This window comes from Conger conger, chromosome 4, assembly GCF_963514075.1.
Source record: "Conger conger chromosome 4, fConCon1.1, whole genome shotgun sequence".
Classification (NCBI taxonomy): Eukaryota; Metazoa; Chordata; class Actinopteri; order Anguilliformes; family Congridae; genus Conger; species Conger conger.
Window position 1 is genome coordinate 39,527,176 of NC_083763.1, and position 26,779 is coordinate 39,553,954.

Consider the following 26,779-nt stretch of genomic DNA (forward strand, 5'->3'; position numbering starts at 1 on the left):
ACCGTTGGCCCAGTTGGAGGTCCATTTGATTAATTAGTGACGATAGAAACACATTTTACTTCTCTGTTGTTGTTGTTTTTTTTATTTTTTTTATTTTATTTTGGTCATTAAACTGCAGCTCTGTAATACACTGATTTTCTGTCTTTATTTCAGTGCCCCAATAATTACATACCAGTCTGTGGGTCCAATGAAGACACCTACCAGAATGAATGTTACTTGAGACAATCTTCTTGCAAACAACAGAAACACATATCAGTGGTGTCAGAGGGACCCTGCTACCCCAGTGAGTCAGGAACTGCCACAGCCCATAGATTAATTTTTCTAAGGCTGAGAAGCCTGTAGCACTACTTTCATGGTTCAAAAGTCTCTGAAAATCACAAAAAAGCCTTTTGTTTTTCATGGTTTAGCAATGAATATCTCAATTTGTGCTTATATTTGTGCACAAACTTCATGTCAACTTGTGTACAAAATATAGTAAAGATAATGACAATATTCTCAAAACTACACCCAGATGTCCTCAAGTCTCCCCAAATCTATCCAAACACATCTGAATATCTTTTTGTCCGGACAGATGAATGATCAGAAAAGCTTATTTCTCTATTAAAACAAATGTTTTAATTAAAAATGTAAAGAAAATTAACCATCATGTGTGTTTTATTCACATATATCAGAGTATGTTTTTATAAAGCTCAAAAAGGTCTCTGAAAAGGATTACTCAACCTAATATGTCTGTATCAAATAATTTGCTAAACAAACTACCAAACCGGAGATATGTTGGCAGGATGTGGAATAAAAGAAAGTGTCATGATTTTATGATGTAGAGAAATGATATGAATATGCCTTTTATTGTCTCAGTCTCTGATAATTTTTTCTTTTTTATTAGTATTTTTTATCAGGGACAGTACACATTAATCAACATTTTCAGTTTCCACGTCAATGCACCAGAGTGAGCTAATGAACTAATTTTCATCTGTACTCCCTAACCTGTATGTCTTTGGACTCGGTCCACGTTGTAAGGTGTTCATATGGCAAGTCTTAAAGCTTCAGCAAGATAAATTGAAGTTGGAGGTGCACTGTATGTTGTGTACTTATGTTGTGTACTAATGCCATGAAGTTTCTGTAATTGAGAAAGTTTTACATTAATTGACTGAGACAGCATCTGCTAGTGCTCTACTTCTCATTGTTATTGGGGTTTTAATTGAGTAATTATTTATTAATTCATCAGAAGACTGAATGAACATTACATGTTAATTGTCTTGTGAGAAAGTTCAATGTTTTTGTAATATCTGAGTTACAAAAAATAACCAGAGACAATATTATTTGCTATATTGTTTGTTACTTATTTAATTTCTTTATGTAACTAAATAGATCGGTGGAGGCAGACAACACAGTGGCTCAGTTTCACAGATTTTTAGTTTTGATTTCAGGCAGAGAAAAAAGTCTGTCAACATACATCTGTTGTACATATCAACCAGTTCCATTCTGCTCCTCTGAATCTTCCATGTCCTCCATAGTTTCATTACGAGATTCATATCTGATATCTTCTCCTTCTGGGTCAGGAAGCCAGAGATCCGGTATTTAATATTTGTATTAAAATATTAAAATAGCCAAAGTAGTAATGATAGCCTATTAAAAATGAGCCTGTTTTTGTCAGATACTTTGGCAATTTATGCAGTGCAAGTCGTACAGATGTGGTTGCAGACTCTATCAATGTGCCATCCACAGTTTTCCATGAAGACAGTGAAAACGCCTCTTCAGTATTCCAAAGGCCCTTTCTGCTCTGCTGTTACTAGTCAAACTGTGTGAATTGTAGTTCATCTGTGCACATGTGTTAGGCTTCAGGAAGGGAGTAAAGAGCCATGGTTTCAGAAGGTAACCAGAGTCCCCCAAAAGGACTCCATCAATGATGCCTTGCTCAAAGGTGAGAACAAAAAAAAGGAAAGCATTCGATTAAGGTCTACGGCACCAACAATGTCTGTCACACCATCCATCCAACAGCAAGTCCCACTATAGGATCGATTTAAATCTTTAAATGATATATTTGAGATTCCTGTGCTAATGAGGTTAAGTGCTGCGATGCTAGATATACCCTATACCCTCACGTTTGCCACCTGGTGGTGGTTCTGTGAAAAGCAAACCCTAAACCACTATGGATTATGGGCAATCTTTCTGCAAATGACTTTTCTGCCTGTGGCATGCCGAAATGCAACGCAACTACTGTTGGAACCTTGCAATTATTTTTTTCCAGCCGGCAAACTTCTTACCACAGAAGCCAATCGCCAAATGAAACACAAAGCCACTGTATGTAGGATGATTTGTTATAACCATACCAAGCTGTACTCCATTCTATCCATCTCTGACTGAAGCCCCCCTGTACTATGAAACATTTATTTGAACTTTAGAGTTTTCTTCTGAATGCTTATAAATATTTCTTGTTACAGTCTCACAATGCTGGGTTGAACATCACAGTACAGCACAAGACAGATTATATGCATAACTTGTATAATTACTGTATGCCAAATACAAGATCCCTCATTTTATACAGAGCTACAACCTCCAATCAGTTGATATACCAAACTGTTAAGAGAAGCAATTTGAGTGGAGGGATGTGGTTCTTTAAATGGTTCCATCCCTCATTCCCTCATGTTGTATTCGCCATTAGTGGTCGACCGATATATCGGTCGTGCCGATTTATCGGTCGTGCCGATATATCGGCCATTTTTTACCCATTTTTACCGTATCGGTATTGGCCATTCTCATATCGGCTTTTGCCGATATTTGTCCAAAATGCGCCATCATGTTGATTCCAACATTCAGCAGTTTCAAATTTACTGTGACTGAAAATATTAGTCCTAAAGTTAATTTCAATAGTGTTTGCTCAACAACTACGATAGCACTGGCTTACCACGGGTCTGTTGGCAAGGTAAACAAAACCAGCTACGACGCTTGGAAACATGGGATGGCGAAGGAAGAAATTAATTAATGGACACTGGAGCAGGTATGTTCTTTGTATTAACACCTCTTTAGACAAACTTACACGTGCTTGACATTGGTATGTTTAAGTAAGATGCATATTTAAACATGAAGCTGATGTACATTTACCGCTGCAATGCGTTAGTTTAATTATGGCCCCAAGTTAGCTATAACGAGTGGATGCTAACGGTCTCTGTGGCCATGCTAGTCAGAGTTTCTATTTTCATTTGAAGTATTTTATGCAAAGATTCTAGAGTGGAGCTTATGGTTGATGTTTGACGTAGTAAGTTAAGTCTCGCTTACATTTTCTAAAAGCTTTGTAATGCGTTTGGTGTTAGTTAATAGGCTACTGAACTATTCAGCCCCTATGTGTTATCATTGCCACTCAACCTATTAATTTCAGGCGTTCTTAACCCCAACAAGAAATAAATAAATGAATGAAATGCAGACTTCTTTTGTTCGTACAATTAAGCACAATCCAGTAGAGAATGGTCTAGCTTCCAACCGCGGAAGGAAGCCACTGCCGAAGTAGACTGCCCCAGACGTCTACTCGGAGTGGATATTTTAGTCCTGCTGCACTCCGCATTTTGCCCTTCCATACGGTAAACACAAATAACTTTCAGTCTAATTTAGGAAGTAGGAACATCAAATATACAGTGGGAGCAATAATTATTTGATCCCTTGCTGATTTTGTAGGTTTTCCCACTTACAAAGAATGGAACTGTGTAGAATTTTAATCATAGGTACATTTTAACATTGAGAGACAGAATATCACAGAATAATCCACAATAACAACATCATATAAATTTTATAAATGTATTATCGTATTTTTGCATGAAATAAGTCTTTGATCCCCTACCAAGCAGCAATAATTCTGGCTCCCATAGACCAGTTAGTTTTCCATTAAGAAGCACTCCTAATCTCAACTCATTACCCAAAAACACTTGTCAACTCGTTACATCGTTATGTAGCTGTATAAAAGACACCTGTCCACTCAATCAGATTCCAACGTTTCCACCATGGCCATGACAAAGGAGCTGTCTAAGGACATCAGGGACAAAATTGTAGACCTGCACAAGGCTGGGATGGGTTACAAGAAAATAAGCAAGCAGCTTGATGAGAAGTTAACAACTGTTGGAGCAATTATTAGAATTATTATTAGATATTAGATTATTATTAGAAAATGGAAGAAACACAAAGTCACCGCCAATCTCCCTTGGTCTGGGGCTCCACGCAAGATCTCGCCTCGTGGGATATCAATGATCATGAGAAAGGTCAGGGATCAGCCCAGTACTACACAGGATGAGCTTGTTAATGATCTGAAGGCAGTTGGGACCACAGTCACAAAGAGAACCATCAGTAACACACTACACCGTGAAGGATTAAAATCCTGCTGCGCGCAAGGTTCCTCTGCTGAAGAAGGCACATGTACAGGCCCGTCTGAAGTTTGCCAAAGAACACCTGGATGATCCAGAGGAGGCTTGGGAGAAGGTGGTGGTCAGATGAGACCAAAATAGAGCTATTTGGCATCAACTCGACTTGCCGTGTTTGGAGGAAGAGAAATGCTGAGTACAACCCCAAGAATACCATCCCCACTGTGAAGCATGGAGGTGGAAACCTTATGCTTTGGGGGTGTTTCTCAGCTAAGGGGACAGGACGACTTCACCGTATCGAGGGGAGGATGAATGGGGTCATGTACCAGGAAATTTCCCTCAGTGAGAGCACTGAAAATGGGTTGTGGATGGGTCTTCCAACATGACAATGACCCAAAACATAAGGCAAAGGCAACAAAGGAGTGGCTCAGGAAGAAGCATATTAAGGTCCTGGAGTGGTCTAGCCAGTCTCCAGACCTAAATCCCATCGAAAATCTGTGGAGGGAGCTGAAGCTTCGAGTTGCCAAGCGACAGCCTCAGAACCTTAAGGATTTGGAGAGTATCTGCAAAGAGGAGTGGACCAAAATCCCTCCCAAGATCTGTGCAAACCTGGTGAAAAACTACAACAAACGTCTGACCTCTGTGCTTGCCAACAAAGGTTTCTCCACCAAGTATGAAGTCCTATTGTTCTATGGATCAAATACTTATTTCATGTGAAAATATGATATTAAATTTAAAAAATGTATATGATGTGGTTATTGTGGATTATTTTGTGATATTCTGTCTCTCAATGTTAAAATGTACCTATGATTAAAATTCTACACAGTTCCATTCTTTGTAAGTGGGCAAACCTACAAAATCAGCAAGGGATCAAATAATTAATGCTCCCACTGAATGGCAGCAAATTCCCTTATTGTTGCATTGCAATAGTCCTGCCAGCATTCCCCAATTTTGTTGCTCAAGCTTTTTTGCGTTACAGCAGAGCCCATCTACGTCCCGTCCCGTCTCTCTAGCCCATTCTCTGGTTACAGTCGACACGACTCACTGACTGCTCTGAAGTGCGTGCGTATTTTTCTGTGCCTGCCTCTCTGTGCCTGAGGTGGAGCTTATCATTGGAGAGAATGTAGTGTTGCCTATTTATTGTGCCTAGCCAAATAAACAGTAGCCTATTATCTATGTCCTGGCTATGTGCGTCTGTGGTAATGAAAAGGTTACTATAACATAGTGTAGGTAGGCTAATAAACATGTCAATTTAATTGTACTTTGCCTACATTGCATATGGATGTCATAAGCTGCAGAATTATTTACAATGAATAAATGAGTGAATGAGTTTTAAAGTAGGCTAGGCATAGGCTACAATGAAGTCAGTAAAACATTATTTTAATTTCATACAACTAGCCTTACACAAACACACACACACACACACGCTCTTTGTGATTAAAATAATTTTGTGCATTTAATTCATTATTATTCCTTTTCTAATTACAGACTGGACAAAAAAGTGGACCGAAGAGTGTTGTTTGGGAGCACTTTACAGAACAACCACCAGGAACTGCACTCTGCAAAGAATGCAACAACTCTGTCAAACTTGGCTCTGAAACATCTAAAACTAAAAACACCTCAAACATGTGGTCTCATCTGAAAGTTCATCACGCTGATCTCTACAAGGCAGCACAGGAAAAACAAAAGAGGTCATCTGCCACTAAAACTGCCGTTCAGCCCACTCTTGTACAGTTATAGTGACCATCAAATAAAATGGAAAGATACCGAAAAGAAGTCCAAGAAACTTGACAGACTGATCGGGGAGATGATCGCGATCAACAGCGTCATTGATGAGCCTCACTTGCCATTTCATCAGTGCTGATTGGAAGCAACAACTAGTTGTCCTGAATACCAAATTGATGGATGGCCCTCATACAGGAGAGTACATAAGTGAACTGTTCTTGGGCATGATGGAAGAATGGGGTGTGGAGAAGGATTGTGTGACTCTTGTTCTGCGAGATAGTGGATCTAATATGATCAAAGGAATGCATGTAGCTGAAATGACAGGCTTGAGTTGCTGTGCCCACACACTGCAACTTGTTGTGAACGATGGAATAGCCAGTCAAAGGGTAGTCATGAATGTCATTGCCATGCTGAAGACCTGTGGGAACCACTTTTTTCATTCCACCCAAGCAAGAAGTCGGCTGAAGGAAATTCAGAAAGACCTCAACCTTCCAGAACATGTATTAATACAAGCCACTTCTACTCGTTGGAATTCAACACTGCACATGCTAGCTAGAATGTCAGAGAAAAAGAGAGCGCTAAATATCTATGCGACTGAATATGGAGGATTTACCTCACTCAGTGCAGAACAGTGGAGAGTTACTTACTCGAGACGCTGACACCTATTGAAGAGGTAACTCTTCAAATGAGCCATTACGAAAGCTCCGTGTCATGCGTTATACCGAGTATCCAGGTCCTGAGGATGCTCCTAAAAGATCAGGGCCCCTCCACCAAAGGAATACAAACAATGCAGCAGGAAATGTTAGAGAGCCTAAATCGTTGCTTTGCCAAAGTGGAGGATGTTCCATGTGTGGTTCTTGCTTGTTTACTGGACCCTCGGTATAAGCATCATGCTTTCACCTCTGATCACACACTGACAAAGGCCAAGAAATGGCTGATTGAAGAGATGCAGGATATAGGGGAGCCTTCTGAAACAGAGGTGCAAATGAGTGGGTAGGCAGAGGCACAGGAGACAGAAGAATATGCAGAACAAAACAGAACCAACTGCTAAAAGACCATGGTTGGATCAGCCACGACAAGGAACCCGTCGGACCTGTCTTCCTACCAGTCTCTCCTGGCGGAATTCTCCGCTATCACCACTGCCAAAAGAAATTACTACCAAACAAAAATCCAGAACTCCACTTCTAACCCTCGTCAACTGTTCTCCATTTTCTCCTCTTTCCTCAGCACACCTCCCCCACCATCTCAGTCCTCGCTCACTGCTGATGACTTTGCGGTATTTTTTGACGAGAAGGTTGCTGATATCCGCAGCACCTTCGCGACCACCACCACTTCTATACCTGCCTCCATTTCTGTGTCTGCCCCCTGTTTCTTCTCTTTCTGTCCCCTTACAGATGCTGATGTGTCTCACCTCCTGCTCTCCCACCGCCCTACTACTTGTGCCCTGGACCCCATCCCCTCAAACCTCTTTCAGGCAATCACGCCTGACATCCTCCCGTTTGTCACCTCCCTTGTTAACTCCTCTCTGTCCTCCGGCTGCTTTCCCTCATCATTCAAGAGGGCCTACATCACCCCGCTCCTAAAGAAACCCACTCTTGACCCCTCCTGCATTCAAAACTACCGTCCGGTATCTCTCCTTCCTTTTCTATCCAAATCCATTGAACGAGCCACCTCCAACCAACTCTCTTCCTTCCTCTCTCTCAGAATAACCTGCTGGACCCCCACCAGTCCGGCTTCAGACCTGGCCACTCGACAGAGACTGCACTCCTCTGTCAACGAGTCCCTTCAGGCTGCACGAGCAACCTCTCTCTCCTCTGTCCTGATCCTTCTTGACCTCTCTGCGGCGTTTGACACGGTCAACCACTCCATCCTCTTAGCCTCCCTGGCATCTACAGGGATCTGTGGCACAGCCTTAGAGTGGATCCAATCTTATCTCTCTGGCCGGTCCTCCCAGGTGTCCTGGGCTGGAGGAGTGTCAACCCCTCGCCCCCTTGTTACAGGAGTCCCCCAGGGCTCAGTCCTCGGACCCCTCCTCTTCTCCATCTACACGAGATCCCTTGGCCCCGTTATCTCTGCTCATGGCATCTCCTATCATTGTTATGCCGATGACACCCAACTCTTTCTCTCCTTCCCCCCATCAGACACACAGGTCTCTACCCGTATCTCCACCTGCCTGAGAGACATCCAGATCTGGATGGGCAACCACCATCTAAAGCTCAACCCAGATAAGACGGAGGTGATCTTCATCCCTGCTTTAACCTCTCCCTTCTCTGATTTCTCCATCTCACTAGGGGATACCACAGTGACCTCATCCCCTAGTGCAAGAAACCTTGGAGTGGTGATGGACAACAGGCTATCCTTCTCCAAGAACATCGCTACGGTGACCCGGGCGTGCAGGTTCTTCCTGTACAACATCCGGAGAATCCGACCCTTTCTCACCACCTACTCCACTCAGCTCCTTGTTCAAGCAATGGTCCTGTCCCGCCTGGACTATTGCAATTCTCTGCTGGCTGGCCTTCCAGCATCTGCCATCAGACCCCTACAACTCATCCAGAATGCTGCAGCCCGTCTGGTATTCAATGTTCCCAGACATTCACATGTCACCCCCTTGCTCAGCAACCTCCACTGGCTGCCTGTTATGGCTCGCATCAAATTTAAAACTTTGGTGCTCGCATACCAGGCAGTTAAAGGATCAGCCCCTGTGTATATTCAATCCCTTATCAAGACCTATACACCAACAAGACCCCTCCGTTCTGCCACTTCGTGCCGCCTGGCACCTCCCCCTCGCCACACCTGCACTTCACGCTCACGACTGCTATCTGCCCTGGTCCCACGGTGGTGGAATGACCTCCCGGTGGATGTCAGAACGGCAGAGTCTCTGACCTCCTTCAAGCGCAGACTGAAGACCCATCTCTTCAGGCTACACCTTTCCCTCCCCAACTCACAATCACTGTGATTAGCCTTAGACCGTAATGGCACTTATGTATAGATATCGTTACTTGTATAGGTATTGTTGTTTTTATTGGCTGTTGTTGTATTCTAGCTGCCAACAGTGGTATGCTAGTTTGAATGTTGATTGTACTCTTCAAGGGTTCTGAATTTCTGTATGTTTACACTAGGACTCGGAACTGTACTGTCCTCTCAGGTCTACTTTTGCACTTGTTCTTGTGATTGATTTGCACTTTGTTGTACGTCGCTCTGGATAAGAGCGTCTGCTAAATGCCACGTAATGTAATAATGTAAAAGGAAGACTTGTTGATCAGATCTATGACACTTTACTGAGAAAACACACACAAAGAACATCAAATGCAATGAACTTCATCAATATTTAAGAGAGCCAACACTAGACCACCGAAATGGCAACCCCCTTGATTGGTGGAAGGAAAATCAGAATAGATTTCCAAATCTCGCAGATAAGGCCAGGAAATACATCGGTCCCCCTCCTTCATCTGTTCCCAGGGAACAAGTGTTTAGTGAGGTAGGAGCAATATATGAGAAAAAAAAGGAGCCAGCTTTCAGGAGAAACTGCAGAGACCCTCTGCTACCTGCACTACAAATTAGTTCTCCTGAATTGGGATCATTGAATTGACTTTTGTTCTGTGAACATTTAAACTCTGCAGACTAAAGATAGCATTTATGTTGTTACTTTACATTTTCAACAGTTCTTTTGCTACTTTTTTTTTTAACATAGAAATAGCACTCTAAAATGGAGCCAGCTGTCAGAAGACATAGCAATGACCCTCTGCTTCTCTGATTTTTGTGTGTTGTTCTCCTGATTTTGGATTATTGAATGTATTTACTTTTGTTCCTTTTACAACATTGAAGTTTATGGACTTAAGACAATCTTTTTGTTACTTTAGACCCTCAGAAGTACAGAGATTTTCTTTTACAATTTCAAAATAAATAGCACTCTTAACTCTAAAAATAGAGCCAGCTGTCAGAAGAAACAGCAGAGACCCTCTGCTTCCTGGGCTGATTTTTCTGTTCTCCTGAAATGGGATCAAGTTACCTTTTGACTTTTGTGCTGCACATTATCAAAAGCACTGAGATTTTTTTTCTTTTAAATTTTCACAAGAAATAGCACTATTAACTCTAAAAATAGAGCCAGCTGTCAGAAGAAACAGTAGAGACCCTCTGCTTCCTGGACTGATTTTGCTGTTCTCCTGAATTGGGATTAATCTACATTTTCACTTTTGTTCTATTGTTCAATTTTTCTACTATTTCTTAATAAACTGTTTTCTCATTTTCTCATGAAAAGCATCCTTTTCTCAACTCTTTATATTGTTTCTTATTCCTTATAGACGGTATTTAGAATAGAAATTAAATATCCTTAATCATTTTTTGTTATTGAAAAAGTCAAATATGATAAATTAATATCGGCCTAGAATATCGGCCAAATATCGGTATCAGCCACTCCAGGCTATCAGATATCGGTATCGGCATCGGCCCTGAAAAATGCATATCGGTCGACCCCTAGTCACCATTAACATGAAGGCTAACTTACCTCAGGCACGTAGAAGATTCTAGCAGTATGTCTTTATTATTGAGGTAAAAGAGCAGAGATAACTACTCTTTTCTCTTCCTTTATAGATAATGGCTCTGGATCAGCAGATGGAGGTGTGTTCAATTTTATGTTTAACTTTTTATGCTATTCCCATACCGAAATTTGACTGATTTCCAGTTCAGGTTCACATTCTCCTCAGGATAGTATCCTCTTACACAGCTCAAAAAATTAAGGGAACACTTAATCACAGTGTAACACCAAGTTAGTTCAACTTCAGGAATATCAATCTGTCCATTTAGGAAGCACAATTGATTGTGAATCAATTTCACCTGCTTTGGTGCAAATGAAAGTCAGAACAGATGCAATGGAGATGCAAAAGCAAGACAACCTCCAAAAAGGTAATGGTTTTGCATGTGGTGGCTACAGACAATTGCTCTCTCCTTACCTTTCTTGACTGATTCTTCTCTAGTTTTGTGTTCTGCTAGTGTCCTTGTCACTACTGGTAGCATGAGGCAGTACCTGCAGCCCAATCAGGTTGCACAGGTAGTCCAGCTCCTCCAGGATGGCACATCCATACGTGCGGTCACAAGAAGGTTTGCTGTGTCTCCCAGCACAGTCTCAAGAGCATGGATGAGATACGAGGAGACCGGCCGTTACACATGGAGAGCTGGACAGGGCCGTAGACGGGCATCAACCCAGCAGCAGGACCTGTATCTGCTCCTCTGTGCGAGAAGGAACAGGAGGAGCACTTCCAGCGCCCTACAAAATGACCTCCAGCAGGCTACTGGTGTGCATGTGGGTGGCATGAGGGCCCAACGTCCTTTAGTGGGACCTGTGCTCACAGCCCAGCACTGTGCAGCTGAATTGACATTCGCGAGAGACCACCAGAATTGGCAGGTTTGCCATTGGCACCCTGTTGTCTTCTCAGATGAGAGCAGGTTCACACTGAGCGCATGTGGCAAGTGTGAAAGAGTCTGGAGATGCCGTGGTAAAATGTTATTCTGCCTGTAACATCATCCAGCATGACCGGTTTGGCGGTGGGTCAGTGATGGTCGGGGAGGCGTATCCTTGGAGGCTCGCACAGACCTCCACGTCATAGCCAACGGTACCCTGACTGCTGTTTGGATTGATGATTTTGGTTTCCTTTGACCTTTGTTACGTCATTTTGTTCTCAACAAATTATACCATGTACATCAGTAAAGATTTTCAACTTTAATAAATCGTTCATCAAGATCTGATGTGTCCTTAAGTGTTCCCTTAATGTTTTGAGCAGTGTATATTACCCTTCCTCTGTCTGGTTATTGTATTTGACAGTAGGTATTAGGGGTGTTCAGAGAGGCCACTATTTCTATTTATTGGAATTCTGCAATGGCGGAAGGTCTCCAAGCAGAAATTGTAGCTAAGCCAAGTTTTCAAAGTCGGATACATTACCCTGCTCAGCTGCAGACCCTTTTTAGAACTAATGCCTTCAAATGAGTGAGTAGACAATGCGTTTTTCAAGGGGATTTGGGTGAGGTCTCTAATCATTGGCCGCTGAGCCAGCTTGCTATGCGTTTGTCGACATGTTGGCACCTCCTGGATACTGGATTGGATATTGACTGTGCATTATCCTGTTTCGTTAGCTTATGACTGTTTTGAAAAGAGCAAAATTCAGCATTAGCCTGCTGTAACAGGTGTATTGAACTTTATTATTTACTAGATCAGCGGTGCCCACACTTTTTTGGCCTGCAATCTACTTTTCCAATGGCCAGCACAACAGGGTGTAGTTGTTGACATGCACATTATTTACAAACTAATGGCGAACTGAATATATAAAAATGTACCTTGCATTACTGCTTGGACCTTGATTGATTGATTGATTGATTTTATTTTGACAAAAATATACATATACAAAAATATATACATATTGTCACTTATACTTCACAGCAGCATGTAATGGTGCTTCTGGATAACTGAACGGCTTTGATGGCAGGGTTGTTTTTAAAATCCCGAAAGAAGTCTGCTGCCTCAACGAAGGCATCTTTTGCCATTTACCCATCTTGGAAGGACTTCTTGGGTCTCATTCATGAAACGTTAGTAAGTCTATGTGCAGATTTGCACATAAACGTCCACGCTACTAAAAACCTACTCCGGATTCATGGACGCCGCGGGATACCCAGATCTGATCGTAAACACATGTGTATGATCATGAATGCCAATCCATCGTAAAGTGAAAGCGCGCTCCCGGTAATCAGCAATTAGCATAAATCCCCGCCCATGAATAGACAATGATTGCCATATAAGGAGGTGTAGACGCATCCAGTCGACCTGTCAGTCATCATGGTGCAAACAAGGAAAGAGAGAAAAAAAAATATATATATAAAAATCCTTTTCCGAAGCGGAGATCGAAATCATCTTGGGTGAAATATATTTTATTGGGTAAAAAATATTTCATTTTCTTCTATCAGTAGTGGTGTTGTGACAGGGACAGGCAAAGCGAAGGCCTGGAAGGAGGTGACAGATGCTGTTAATGTTGCCTCTGTAGACAATAGAACCATATCCGAGGTTAAACGTAAATGGTTTGACATGAAACTGGAGGCAAAGAAACGCATAAGCGCGCAAAAAAAACATGCATCAGCCACAGGAGGAGGAGGCTCACAGGCACAAATATCACCTGCTGACGAGCGCATCGCTGGCATTATTGGGGAGACCTCTCTGTTAGGAATTATACCTGACGGAGACACCGACATGCCTCCACTGGAGACGACATCAAACCCAGATGGTAAGGTGATAATTGTTGTATCATAATACATTCTGAAAACCATCACTGATAGCTTAGTGTAGTTTAACCTAGGTCGTACAGTCCCACCAAACAAACAGAACATTTGAGGGGGTTTCTCTTCGGATTGAATGAAGTGGAAACGGGAAACCAGTAATGTTATATTGTGCGATATGGTGCGTAATGGATATCAGTGTCGGAATGTAGAGCTATTTAACATTCATTTCAAGAAAGGATATGGATAGCGTATAGCCCACTGCAGTTTTGTATGCATCGTCTTAATAGCCTAAAGCTCTGTTTTATACTGTACAGCTCTAAACAACTCTTCAAGGGTTCTGAATTTCTGTATGTTTACACTAGGACTCGGAACTGTACTGTCCTCTCAGGTCCACTTTTGCACGTTTTCTTGTGTTTGATTTGCACTTTGTTGTACGTCGCTCTGGATAAGAGCGTCTGCTAAATGCCACGTAATGTAAAGTAAAAATAAGTCAGTCTGCAGCCAACGTAAATTAAACATTTTTCAAATAAGATTTATTTAATGTTTCTTTCAAATGAAAAAAGAGCCACACATAAAACGAAAAAAAAACAAACGTGTCATATTTCTAGCTGGCGAGTGCTCCTCCCATGATGTGGCTCCACCACCTGCTGCCACCGCTGCTGCTCCTGCTGCACCCAGGTACCGAGGCCGAAGAGGTGATCCGGCTGTCCTTACGGATGAGGTCCTGAGGAATCAAGAAAGTCTACTTACAGCAGTCAACCAAATCAACACGTCCCTCCAAGAAATTAACACCAGCTTGAAGGAAATCTGCAAGGCACTTTTGCGTCCTCAACAATAAAGTGTTATGTTGTCAGTATTGTGTGATGTCTGTGTTTATCCTGGGAAAACACTTATTTACTACAAGATAATCAAGCTACTCTCTTTTACTCTGATAATTAAATATAGCCTATTTGTATACATTTTAAAGAGCATGACCTGAAAATGAACTGAGGTAGCCTACTGAAACAGGATGTTGTATATAAATATAAAACAAAATACAAATGAAACTAACTTTTTGCAAAGCTTGTCGGCCTAAAATGTGCACAGCTTATTCAGTCTTAGCAACACTTACCTTAAAATTGCTCTACAAGTCGCTGGCGTGTCTGTATAGCAGCCGCATTTCGAGGCCCAAGAGCTGGTTCTGGAGGCAGTCGTTCCTCTGCATTGGGGACTTTAGGCAGGGGAAGGCCCTGTTTAATGGCCACATTGTGCAGGACACAGCAGGCTAATATTATTTTGCACACCTTCACGGGTGCATAAAGAAGGGTACCACCTTTATTGTCCAGGCAGATCCATCTTGCCTTCAAGACCCCGTTTGTGCGCTCCACAACGGCCTGAGTAGCAGCGTGTGCCTCACAGATCAGTTGCACATTAACGGAATGAAAGTTTTTCCGGTTTATGTAAGCAAATGCATCACAAAGAATGTGTAATCTATTGAGTTGATTTTCATAGATAATTCACAATCATGAACCTAATCTGGATCTTAAACCTGCTAATTGCCAACTAATTTAACTAAATGTATTATATTTTTAATTGTCATGTTCATATCATGTGTTTCAAAGGCATCTGCGTATTGTTTACATAACAGAGCGCAATATGAATAAAAACGTAAATTTCCAATAGTGACAAGCATTATTTATGTGCATTCTTGAATTTACACAAGCACTACGCGTGGTCAGCAGCAGGTGTAGATTTTGTTAGTAGCTACGAAAAGATCGTTTAATGATGGTATGACTCACCCGGAATGATTCTTTGTGAAAAGTGACTGCTGTCCGTTTCACTGCAATTTCAGTTCCCTTGCCTTTGTCTTTCTCAACTTGCTTTTGGCAGGGAAGTCACTGTCATAGTTCTTATGAAAGCTTTGAAAGAGTCTCTCCACGTTTCCTTTCTTCGGAATAGCAATACTAGTTTGGCAGATCAGGCAAACGAATAATAGGACATGGTGGGAAAAAAAAAAAAATCCCATTCCGCATGGAAGTGGTTTTCAGTTTCTTAATTGGTCCCGCACTAATTTTTCTAATCGTTCTTTTGTCATTTAAATATTAATGTTTTTGCTCTTAGCTTCAGTTTAATAATGAAACGAGCAAAGATTCCTCAATGCTTTCCTCTGTGCAAAGCGGCTGAGTGGAACTGCATCTCCACTGCTTGACCAACTCATAATTGTAGCCCCCCTCATTTCCACACCTGCTACAACTGCAGTTTAACATGTTGAGAGAGCAATAGTATGATGCTAGCAATAGTAAAACAACTATACTTAAGTGTGATAACTACAAGTGACTTACATAGATGTTTAACTAGAAATTACAGAGAGATAGGGAGGAGTGGAGAGAGGTACATCCTGAAGTGGTGAGTCTCCAGTCTGCCCCTAAAGGTGGTCAGAGTCTGTGCTGCTTCCTCCACTGGGGAGCCAGAACAGACAGCAATCATGATGGGGAAGTGCAAGTACGAAGAGGGGGTGTGGATACTTCAAGCAGGATAATGCACCATGTCACAAGCATGCAGCATCTCAATCTGGTTCCAAGAACATAAGTGACTTCAGTTTAATCTAATGGCGGTCTGCACTGTCCCCAGTTCTCAATCCAGTAGACCTTTGAGATGAGAGGAAAGTAGAGATATTTTTATTTTTAGAGAATCGAGTTAGCATGGGCTTGTTGAATCCATTCTGTGAAAAATTCTTGCTGTTCTGGAGGCAAAAGGAGTCATGCCCGGTAGTGCATATATGTATATAATAATGTGACAACTGCCTTTTTATATTACTGTTTCATAGAGTATGATGGATCTGGCACAGACACCACCAATAAGTTCCCCAAGTGTTCAACCTGCAAGTATGGAGCCGAATGTGATGAGGATTACGAAGATTGGTGGTGAGTCTTCTCCCGCAGCACTAGGTCTTCTCTTTCACGGCATTTATAAGTCTTTTAAATGTTCTTTCACACTGACCTCAAAGCCTCTTGTTAGATTCAGATGATCCCTGATACTACAGTATGTTCAGAGCGTAACAGTCCTTATCATAGCTCAGGCTATACTGATGCTAAAATGCTGCACAATGTGCTTATATTGACACACAAAATAGAGAACTTAGTGATTTATGTTGATTTATTTTTAGCTTTGCACGCTATTTTTGTAGACTCCAGAAGTCTACAAAAGATTTCAGAAGGAATAGCCTGAGACATGGTGAGAAATTCTCAGAAGAACCCACACATCACTACAAAGGGTTGCAAAAAAGAGTAGTAAACGCAGGTCTAGCTGTTCACAGGCCCACAATACAATGTACTTTAAACAACAAGGACTTACATGGCAGAGTTGGCAGAAAGAAGTATACAAAAGAAAACATTGAGAAGCCTGAAGCCTTTTGGAACAATTTGCTGACAAAACCAATATTTAACTTTTTGGCCACCACCAAAGAAGGCATGTTTGGAGAAAAAAGGGTGAAGCCTTTGTTGAGAAGCATGGAGGTAGATCCATTATCCTTTGGAGTTGTGTGGCAGCGGGGGGGCACAGGAAAAAAGGAAGGAAGAATGGATTCCACCAAATATCAAGAAGGAAGGAAGAATGGATTCCACCAAATATCAATTCTAGAGGCTAATATTCAAAGGTCAGGGTTGGGTATTCCTGCAAGACAATGATCCAAAGCATACCACAAAATCAACCATGAAGTTCCTCCAGGTAAGATGGATAAAGGTTTTGAAATGGCCACCACAGTCCCCAGACTTGCATATTATAGAAAATCTGTGGAGAGATCTCAAATCATGCCATACATGCAAGGAGGCCAAATAATATATCTGAGCTTGAGATATAGATATATTAGGAATGCAGCAATAAACCCAAGAAGTTGGTCATTCTTTATCAAAAACATTTTATATCCCAATAAATATTAAGACCAGAAGGCAACTATTAGTAGTGTAGATCCAAAACGTTTCACTTTGTAATACAAGTTTTTCAACATCGCGCCCTCTCCTTGGAGTGTTTACATGTTCAATGCCAAAATAGCTCCTATGCTCCTATGCAACGTTATTTTCTTTAAAGGTTTTTTTGTCTTGCCCACATGTGTGACCCAGCACGAGCTTCAGATATGCGTTGTCCATTTCACAGGGGAGGCGAAGAATGACTATCCAGTCAAAATTGAGTTAATACCTGAAACTCATTCCTGAAGATCTAATCTACCGTGCACCTAAATTTCTAAATTCAAATCAATGCATGTTAAAATACGTTAAATATTGGCACTACTTAGTCCTCCAAGCGCTGATACATTTGTAAAATATATTTGACATTTTGGAGTCCCAAACATTGCAACTGTATGCTGGGATAGGCTCCAGCCCCCCTGCGACCCTGTTCAGGATAAGCGGGTTAAGATGATGGATGGAGTCCCAAACAAAACCTTTGCGTGTTTTCACAAGTTCATCATCAATATGGTTTTAAAGATGGATATCATACTTTATCAGTCTCTGTGATTAGTCGCAGTATAAAATAATACTACTTTTTTAGTGTTATAAAATACTCTTGTTTAATGAAAAATTATAGCCAATTGTTCTTCAATTGTTCTAAATTCCTCTGTTCATTGGTTGGTGTGATAGGCTACAACGTAGTTGTTTTTGTTTTGTGCTGCTTCCCTAAACTGATAAAACCCCCAAAAGACACACATGGCTCTCCTGAAAACTTTTCATCATGAACTGTGAGCAGTGTGTGACTAGGTCTCATTGATATTGCAGAGCACAACCACACTGGTGCCTTAGATGCGAGTGAGCAGTTGCAACATATCAAGAATTATTTTCTGGATATCGACAAAGCTGATATCCACCTTACGCTGTCAGATTTGGAGGATCAGTGTGATGATGCATCTTACCAAAACCACATCCTCGATTTGAAACAACACTATAAAGACCAGGACCACAGTTAGATCGAAAATGATTAAGTTTATTGGAAGATAGTTTTGACATGGTCTCAGTAAACAAAGAAGTTGAACAGGAGCCTCATTTATAAACGTTGCGTAGGCACAAAAGAATGCGTACGCCACTTTGTAAGCAAACTTTGGCATTTATAAAAAACGAACTTGACCGGAAAATGTGCGGTCCTCCACGGAAACTCTGACCCATGCGTACGCACATTAACTGGAGAAATGAGAAACTGTGCCTTTAATGCTTGTGACGTAAGACCAGGAAAACGGGAAGTGAAACAGGATGTAAAAAGGTATAAAGATTTGCCGGGAGTTGTGGCTGGGTATGGCTGCTGTAAGGACGTGCTTCGTCCCTGTTATACTTATTAAAGTGTTGTATTGTTGAATCTCGCTATACGGGTTCTCTCCCTTCCTAAGTGCAACACAACATTTGGCGACGAGAGAAGTCGAAAATGATACACAACAGATACCACTGTGTAAAATAAATCGATTTGTTGATTGTTGATTGTACTCTTAAAGGGTTCTGATTTTCTGCATGTTTACACTAGGACTCGGAACTATACTGTCCTCTCAGGTCCTCTTTGCACTTGTTCTTGTGTTTAATTTGCACTTTGTTGTACGTCGCTCTGGATAAGAGCTTCTGCTAAATGCCATGCAGTGTAATGTAATGTCATGTAATGTAATGAAATATTACCTCTCACGTATCATATACGAAGAGTTAATTAGCAAAAATGGATAAAAGCCTCTCACAACGAATAAACAAACAGCTGTTTGATTGATGCTCCCTGGAGTGCCCAAAAAATATGATTTATAAATATAAACGGAGATGTTGTAAAATAATCCCTCAAATATGTAGACGAATTGTTAAACAATACTTCATGTTATTAAATGTATTCTCATAAATAATATGGTGAACAGTCGGACAAATTGTGCTGCACTGATGCCGTTTACAATGCGTCAGTCGGGCAGATACGAGCATAGTTTAATATATTGTTATCATATTCATATATTATGTTTTTTTTCCAATGGTGCTAGACAAATAACGTGTATTATTATTATTATTATCATCGTCATCATCACATTCGTTGTGCAGAACTGTTCGTAATTTACAATCAATCAGGATAATTCCCACACCTGTAGCTTTTCAGAGGCAATCAAATGGCTGAAATCCCTTTTCTTGGCCTTCTTTTCGGCGTTTGCCATTGTCGTCTTCGTGAAATGCATATTCATTAGGGGTGTTTCACTGCCTATTTATAGCCAACTGTGGGCGGGACATGAAGCTGGCAAAGTTGCGCCACATTTAGAGTTGATTGTGATTTATAAAGGAAAACTGGCGTGGGACGTGCGTATGCACTGGTTTATAAATCAGAATATTTTTTTTGCATACGCACGTCCTAGGTTTCATGCTTATGCAACCTTTTGACGTGAATCCTAAGCACAGTTTTATAAATGAGGCCCCAGATCATTAAATTGTGATGCAGATCAACTACATGGAGTTATTGATAATGGGTGGCACCTGGCACCTGGCCATTATCAATAGACATTTGTAGACATTTACTCTCATTACACCCTTACAGTTTGCTCAAAAAAGGATTTATATACTTATTCGCTGAAAGAAAAAAAGAAGAAAAAAAGCAGGAAACTTTTTTCCTCTTGTGCTCCTTATACAGCATGCGTATAAACACCTTGAGTCAACTCCACCAGCATTTGAAACAGCATGGTCTTATGCCTTATGTCCCACTTAACAACCATGAGCAGAAAAACAGGCATTATCTGGACCTTGAAGAGATACAGTGGGTGGTGATATTCATTCCAAACTACGCCAAGGGCAATGTTGAGGTGCTGCCTGGACGCCGTCCCAACCAGAAGAACTTTGGTGGGACGCTGCATCGTCTGGCGTAAATACAATGCTGCAGTGGTGTCCACTGGTCTGCTCAGCGTCACAGAGGTGTGGACTAATCCCTGTCTGGTGTAAATACAATGCTGCAATGGTGTCATGCACAACGTCACAGAGGTGTGCACTAAACCCTGTCAGCATATTCATTATGGCAGAAGAAATCAATATCGACTTGTGATTTCAAAATTCAAAATGGATGATAAAAGGCGACTGTTTTACATCGTACTGACGACAACACTGTGCTAGCTAAGCAACTTAGTGGTTCTTGACCTTTTAACACAAATCAAATTATTGTATCTTGATGTAAAGTGCAAACATGTTTTCAATACGATGCCCACCAGTCGTCTGTTGTAAATTGTGATGCACACAATATGTGTGCACATTCATGAGCACAAGCTCTCATTCACAATCATCCAACCATTTGTCGATTTATGTAAAAAGCTCTCTGTGGACAAACATGCACTGTCTAGACTTTCTGATTCACAAGCCAGCTATGTAAATACCCATGGTATTGCCCCTCAGTTCAAGCAATGTTTATCTGACAATTTGGAAAAGAGATGTTTTCCTTAAATGCTGATGATGCTATAAGCCTGAACATGAATAGAATTGTTATTGTAGTTTTCCAAAAAACATTGGACCAAATAAACACCAGTCTGTATGTCCTCAATGTAAGCATTAATTTGTTTGTGTGGCCGTTCATACTTGTGCAACAGCCAACAATATACTAAGTTAGCTCATTTCAACAGCCAGCAGTGTAAAGTTAACTACACAGCGGCAGAAAGCAGAATATAAATGATACAATGGCAATTACAAGTTCCAATGTGTCACATCATGGTAAAACCAATGTAATCGAAATAATTCACTAAAGACTACAAACAGTGAAAATGTACAATAGCAACGGCTTTTGCAGTTCAGTGGGCGCTGCCATCTTGTTTTTCCACATTCACCTAAAGATAATACATTAAAGAGATGCTTAATTTGCTCCCAACACAACCTCACCCATTTCCCCATCAAATCTCATGGGAAGCCAAAACAAGCGTGTTGTCTTCGTCACGTTATCTTTGTTTTGACCAAATTGCGTGATTGTGATAGCACATCATGATCAGTAACTTTCAGCCTTAAAAATGTAGTTTACAAACATTGTGAGTGTCTGTTTCAATGTCTGCTAAAATCATCATTTGTAACATGTATTTAAAAACATGCTAATAAGATCACAATGAAAGAAGTTTTCATCACACAAACTGCATTAGCTGACATTGCAGCTAGCTAGTTATCATGCAGTTGGTCCCCACATGCCTGCCACACACAGCTTAGCAATTAGTGTTCTTGTATATTTAGCTATATTGAACTGAATGAAACAGTCAAATAATCAAATGCTGGGGAAATGAAGGATAAAGTTTGGCTTTTAAAAAATATAAACCACAGCTACAAGCGCAGCTACCGTGGTTACATGGTGATAAATGATGGAGGCTCGGTATCCCCTGACATGAGGGTAGTTTGGCAGTTTCCCCACTAATGGGTGGGTAACTTATAGCTGATTATTCTCATTATTATATTAGTAGGATTACAGTATAGTATTAATACTATATTTGCAATACATGTCAGAACTCATATCGAGGGCTTCTACCATGCAAAAGCTAGTGTAACAGTAGTGTAGTGTAAAAGGCGCTGCATGCATTAAAAAAAATAAAAAAATAAATAAGGGTTAAAGTCCTGCCTCCCAGAGATGCGCGTCCGTTACAAGAATCCTCTGGACTGGACATGGCCAGACAGACATACCTCTCTAAGATCAGCAAGTTCTGTGATGACCCTGCGAAAGACCTGGACACACTCCCAAAATGGAAATGCCTCCTGTTATACAGTTCTATTTATTAGTTCTATTTAATAGTTATTGTTGTTGCCTTATTGTAGTCTGCACTTAGATTTCAAACTGCACTTAAAGTTCTACTATAGTACCAATCTGATTGTATTCAGAATGCTTCATGGTGGTTTGTGAATAATGCTTTATGGTGCTTTTTTTCCTTAAAAAAATTTCCCCCATTCAGTTACCAACTTCCATAATTTCATTACTATTATACCTTCACATGTTCGATATGGGGAGGGTATTGGGACATTCTACCTTTATTCTGCCATTATTCCTCCAAACATTCCGATGTCAGTTTGTTGTGAGCCACGGACCCCTTGCCGAGCTCAGACCTCACGTTCCCACGAGCAGTACCCCACGAGGAGGTGTCTCGGGGACGAACTCAAGTACTCCGAACGTTCTGGAGCCCTGGTAAGTTCTACTGAACTTCCAGCCCAATCTCGAAGTGAAGGGTGTGATGCAAATCTGGTATTCGATGTCCTGTATTCAATGTATTCCTCTAAATAATCTTTATCACATATGATTATAGTAAGATACACTTTATTATAATCAATCAAAATAATAGAGTTATACAGATTACAGTGTACATATCATCTTTTGCAGTTTGCTAATCACATGCAAGTTACATATACCCCTTTAGCTCTTTCTAATTTACCTTTCCACCTATGATGTTTAAAAATCAAGGTACACCCCTCAAATATCCATCATCCTCTTTGGCCTTTACCTTATCTTATGGCTCCCCCTTCACGGAGATAAAAGCTACTGAACTTCCATTAATACAATGGGTACGAACACCCCTAAAGTCTACTACTTATTTATATCGTATATAGTATCTTACTAAAAAATAAAAGACATAAAAATTTAAGGAAACTAATAATGTATTACTTCTATGTATTACTTTTCCTACTTCTACAAGTAATATAGATTATAATTACCACCCATGTCCTAAATATAGCCATCTCGTTTTCTGTGGGATTTGATCCCTCCTCCTTGCTGTTGATGAGCTCTTTGAACACCTGCATTGGTTTGGGAATCTGGGGCAGGATCAGGACCCAGACTTTCGAAAGACGTGACTTTGCACTTCGTTCTTCTCCTGCCTGTTGTATGGGATGTTCACTGGTATGTCTTCGAACACGTCGGGGGGGTTTTGCAGTGCAGCCGCAGCATATGCCTCTCCTCACTGACACTGAGGTTAGGGGGGGAGGCTTCAGGTTCTTGCGTGGGTCCAGCAGGAAGGTGTTCTGTAGCGTGGAGGAACCCCGCGTCCCGTCTGTTGGCCTCCAGGTGCAGTTCACGGCTCCAAGCATGTCGTAAAAGCCCTTTAACTCTTTCACCAGCTTTTCTGTATGATGAGGGATGCGCATGAACACCTCTTCGACATCAGTCCCGCTGCCACAACTCTTGGGCTGAGTCAGCACCGCGTACATCACTCTGTTCTCCATATCCAGATCCTGGAGTGGCGCGCAGAGGGAGCGCGCCACTCCAGCTTGACTACAGCTGTCTTATGTTGCTCTCTCTTCAACAGCTCGTAGATATCTTGTGACGCAAAATTCTAAGATCCTACTCTAAGGTCTAAAAGCTTATTCCTTATTTATCTTTTTTGCATACAAAAGTGTACCTTGTTTGATAAGAAATGTCCCCAATATTTCAAGCGGGAAGACATTTATCTCTTATGTAACTTGTTTTTTAATGACCATATTCATTATTTCTGTTTTTCCAATTGTCATTTTCTCATACCTCAAAAGAAATGTCCCCAATATTTTATTTCATGTGCCCCTCCGGTTTGGGAATTTCCACCATCTTAATATACGAGTGGAAAAACACTAGCTCTTATGTAATTTTTTAATGAACCTATTCATCACTGGTATTTGTCTCCCTTTCATAATCTCTCCTTGGACTCTCTCCAAACTTTGACTTCATACAAGCCAGAAGTTAGTGCCCTCCACCATCTCAACACACTCTTCAGGTGCCCCTCTCCTTAAGGGATCTACAAAGGACATCCAGCCAATAGCTGAGTGTAAATCATCCTCCAACTCTTCTATTCTTTCTAGTCCTTTGAATCTATCTGATAAATTATTTGTGCTATAATCAGGAAGGCCATTAAAGCCTCTTAATATTCTTTCGGTATTGACATCCTTTCCATTTTCCTTATTTTTTTTCTTTAGCCAGGCATTGTGCCCCTCCCCTGTAGGGTTGGGGTATTCTCAGTCAGAACTTTAACCTTGCTCCTTAAAACCCTAAATCTAAGTCCCCCGACTTCAGACTCCTCTACTGACAAGTATGGCTGCTCATTATCTGGGAACCACATATTTTTCTTCTTACGGGCGTTCTTACTACCACCTCGATGGCGTGTGCGAGGGGTTAACAATACATTCCTTCCAAACCCATCCCCCGTCAATCTCTCATCAGGGGGGCCTAGGGCCGGGTCCTCGACAAGTTAGTTTGGGGGCAGTCAAGATATAGACATTTTCTCAAAGCATTCAATGTTTGGGACATTTATTTGCCTCTACTCCACAATTTGAGATTTGTAATAGTATCACATGTGGCTAAAGTGCACATTGTGAGAGTTTAATGATGGGCATTTTTATACATTTTGGTTTCACCATGTAGCTATTACAGCAGTGTTTATACATAGTCCCTCCATTTCAGGGCACCATACTATTTGGGACACAGCAATGTTTGTTGCATATCATTTGCATGCAATGACTGCTTGAAGTCTGCAATTCATGGACATCACCAGTTGGTGGGTGTCTTCTCTGGTGATGCTCTGCCAGGCCTGTATTGCAGCCATCTTTAGCTCTTACTTGTTTCAGTGTCTAGTCGCTTTAGGTTTTCTCTTCAGCATATGAAAGGCATGCTCAATTTGGTTCAGGTAGGGTGAATGACTTGGCCACTCAAGAATTGTATATTTTTTAGCTTTGAAAAATTTGTAATGTAAACCCCTTTGTTGCTTGAGAAATATATTTTGGATCATTGTCTTACTACTAAATGGAACCGCCGGCCAAATTGAGCAGATAGGATGAGTTTATACACTTCAGAATTAATTTTACCTCTACCATCACCAGTTATATCATCAATAAAGATAAGTGACCCAGTACCTTTGGCCAGGCCATAACACCCCCACCACTGTGTTTCACAGATGAGGTGGTATGCTTTGGATCTTAAGCAGTTCCTTCATACTTTGCTCTTGCCATCACTCAAATATAAGTTAATCTTTGTCTCATCTGTCCACAAGACCTTTTCAAGAACTGTGGTTGCTCTTTGAAATACTTCCTGGCGAACTGTAACCTGGCCATCCTGCTTTTGCGGCTAACCAGTGGTTTGCATCCAAAATTGTGGTGCATCAAAGGCAAATCAAGTACACATAAACACATACTCACTGAGAACTTTATTAGGTAGACTTTTTAGACCTATTGGTCTTCTGCAGCTGTAGTCTATCCACTTAAGCATTGTGTTTTCAGATGCTCTTCTGCATACCACTGTTGTATTGATTGGTTATTTCAGTCGCTGTCACCTTCCTGTCAGCTTTGAACAGTCTGGCCCTTCTCCACTGACCTCTCATTAACAAGGCATTTTTGCCCGCATAATTGCTGCTCACTGGAGAGACTGTTGTGTGTGAAAATCCCAGGAGATCTTGAGAAGCAGAGCTCACCAGTGGATGCTGGGGTGGTGGTGGGAGCTTACAAATTTTGAAGGTAGAAATTAGGAATAGCACGATAATTCAAGCAAAAGCAGATAGCAAAAGTGGCAGTAGCATGCAATAAAGACAATGGCAGCATTCCAAAACAGGCAGCAGAAAGAGCCAGGTAGCACAATGGCTTTAGCACGCAGAATGAACCAGGCAACAGGGCAACTTTGGTATGATTGCATCAGGGCAGATGCAGCAGCAGCTAGCAAGCAGCATAGCATAGCTTGTGAGTGTGCAAATGAGCAAGAGCCTAATAGGTAAGGTTGGTGCTTTATATCGCCCCATTAGACATAAGCATCATGTGAGGGGCGGCACTTTTCAAGTTGTCTGCCCAAACTAGCTCCACATCATTTCACATTTTTGATAGAGGAGAATGAATTATCAAGTGATACCAAATATGTCAAGTGAGTTATGTCCCATTACAGCTGCTGAAGTGATGCTGTTTCCAAACATTACATTACATATTGGCATTTGGCAGATGCTCTTATCCAGATCTCTTAGCCTGCTCAATAGATTGGCTTTTCCCGGCCAATGAAAGTAGTGCATGGGGGGAGAAAAACCTTTTGTTAACCCTTTGTGCAGCCGATAAAATGGTATAATCGTAAAACTTTTATCTAACTATTATTTAAATATTAATGGTAGGGACAATTAAACGGCCCATGTTTGAACATGTAAACACTCAAGGAGAGTTGAAAAACTTTTATTACAAAGTGTATATTACAAATGTTGTGGATCTACACTCTTAATACTTTCTCTAAAGAATGACCAACTTCTTGGGTTCATTGCTGCTTTTCTGATATATCCATGGATTAATGCCTTTTCCCACAAAGGAATGTGATGCATGTGATGTTAAGCATTTATACTATATATCGTGTATGTATGCGTGTATATACAGGTGCATCTCAAAAAAATGTGAATATCGTGGAAAAGTTTTTTTTTTTCCATAATTTAATTCAAACAGTGAAACTTTCATACGTTCTACATTCATTATACATAGTGAAATATTTCATACTTTTTTAATCTTCATGCTCATGAAAATGAAAAATCCAGTCTCAAAATATTATAA

At 41.0% G+C, this 26,779-nt stretch overlaps 1 pseudogene; it reads left to right on the plus strand.

The window, feature by feature from the left end:
* Positions 1 to 26,779, plus strand: part of LOC133126613 (tomoregulin-1-like) — a 79,372-nt pseudogene that overhangs the window by 11,462 nt on the left and 41,131 nt on the right.